Source organism: Pollicipes pollicipes, unplaced genomic scaffold (genome assembly GCF_011947565.3).
Source record: "Pollicipes pollicipes isolate AB1234 unplaced genomic scaffold, Ppol_2.1 Scaffold_4002;HRSCAF=4701_pilon_pilon_pilon, whole genome shotgun sequence".
Lineage (NCBI taxonomy): Eukaryota > Metazoa > Arthropoda > Thecostraca > Pollicipedomorpha > Pollicipedidae > Pollicipes > Pollicipes pollicipes.
This window is the reverse complement of record NW_023596420.1, coordinates 28917607-28919977: the sequence shown is the minus strand read 5'-3', so window position 1 is coordinate 28919977 and position 2371 is coordinate 28917607.

Here is a 2371-nt window from a genome sequence, read left to right as displayed (position 1 = left end):
GAGAGTGTGCTGACCAAGGGAATTCAAGGCCGATGACTGGGCAATGCTGCTGGATGTGGTCGACATACAGCGTAGTGCGGCCCCAGTAGCAGGCTGCCTCTGCTTAGAACCCTGTGGACGCGGGCAAGGCGCTTTCACAGCGATAGATGTAATGCAGTGCACGAAGCTCCCCTCCTACCTGCCATGACACGTAGCTCTTTGATGATGTCTTGCGGTTTAAATCTGATTGGGTTGGAAAGCCCTACCAAATCAGTTGGTTGTGGTCGGTGATCGTCTGTACATTCACGATGGACACCTACATTTTGGACCGTGGTCTTGTGGGACGCTATCACATGAACGGCCTTCTCTCTGATTTCTGCAGTACCCCCGTCGGAGGCCGTACCTACGTTTGCTGATTCGCTGAGCTCTGCCGAACGTCCGTCCGCCAACCAATCTGACGGCCGCTGCCGTCCAGCGGTCTCCGGCTGGCAGCCAATGAGCGCCGTCCCGCGACCGCCGTCGCTGGCCTTCACCCGGCCGCCTTGCCTACACGGCTGAAGGAAACGCATGGCGATGTTTGTGGAGCTCCGAGCCGCTAGCGGCAGTTGGCTGAGTTCTGCTCTATCCTCGTCCTCGTGCTGTGGATCTGTTTGTGACGCAGGTGCGGGCCACCAAATCGTGCAATGTGATAAGTGGACGTGATTTAGACGTTAAATAGATTTGACTAGGTGATAACTCATAGCTGGAACGGCCCGCCTAAGATAAAGCCTTATCTCACCGGCCGGGCTGTGGCATACGTAGTATTGTTATATATATATATATATATATATATATATATATATATATATATATATATGTGTGTGTGTGTGTGTATCTATCTATATAAATCCTGTATACTTAAATGCGTGCACCTAAGAACTTCCGCTCGGGGCCTGCTCTCCCAAGATACAAAGGTTGTTTGAACCGTAGCGCATGGTTCTGCAAGTTCTTTTGGCATTGGCACGCTTTGTGAAGTAGAAAACATGGCTCTAGTATGGGTTGAGACTTGACAGTTCCAAGCTTTATTTTGCCCGTATCAAGCTGCGTAGATACTCGCCTCAAGCGATTCGTTAGACTTAATTTGTCTGGAATTACCGTGCACTGCAGTGGGGAAGCTTTGAAACATAACGAGTCACTTCCCAATAGACGCGTCGAAAGGTGCGTTCAATATTTTTAAAGGTCTCAAACGTGGTCACAAGCGATGTTGCGAAGTACAATTTTACGCACATACATTTTCGATATGGATACTGTATTGCATGATTTGAGAGCCAGAGCCAGTGCATTGTCGCGCAAAGACGGAGTGCCTACTTTTCACGAAAATGTTCCATGCTTGTCTTCGAGTAGGGAGTGTTAGAGGTGTCACTTCGTGAGCAAACAATTGCTAACTGTGTAATCAGCAAGCTCGTAGCCGGTGTGTTGGTAACTTGTTGAATCGCTTGGTCCCAAATGTCTTGCGGTTTCTGTTTTGCCATGGGGGAAGGGACTTGAATCGGTGCTGTCATTGCAATCTGATGTACGTTTTCCGCGGATTGCAGCGGGGGTACGGATGTTGAAACTGCGTGATGTCCACAATGATGAGCTGAGTTGCTCAAATTGTGCGCCGTGGCGGCTCTGCCACCTCTGGGCTGCTCCATTGCACTATCCACACGTAGGCTCAGCCACCTCTGTGGTGTGCACCTCCGCATTGTCCCGCACGCACGCCGGGTTAATGTCTGCTCGGCATGGAACACCAACGGAACGAGAGCCGCTGGTGGGCCTGGGTGGCACGCGGCCACGGAGCGCCAGCTGGCGTTATATCGGTCTGGGCTCCCATCGCCCGCCAGCATCTGTTGGGGCTTTCAAGGTAGCGACCAAAGTTTCGCGCGGTGAACGAGAATCGCCAGCTTCGGCCGTGTTTCGTCTTCCCCGCGATGGAAGCGGTCCCGGGTCACGTGCAACGCGCCCCTTCGCGGGATTTCGGAAGTGTGTGCTGCTGTGCTCGCGCTGAAATCGATCAGCGCTGTCAGTGCGTTTCTGATCGGTCCTTCCGACACGTCTCGGGGTCACTCGTTATGGACATCATGCCGAAGTACTTATCAGTTGTGCGAGATCGTGCGTTGTTCGGGGAGGGCGGCACTTGTTCGCGTCTGGGGTCTGGCGGCGCCACGTCTGCTGTGTTGCACGGGTCACCGCCTGCCGCGTCACGTGACCTGGACGCCCGCCGCTCGCGCCCCCGCTCCCAGCGGCCGGCCGGGACGACGGGTCGTGTTGCTGGCGTTGCAGCACGTCCGGTGGGGTGGGGTGAGCTTTTGTACTATGTGTCTTAGTCAGCAGCGGCGCATTCCAGTCTCGAAAAACCTACGCCGGGATGCAG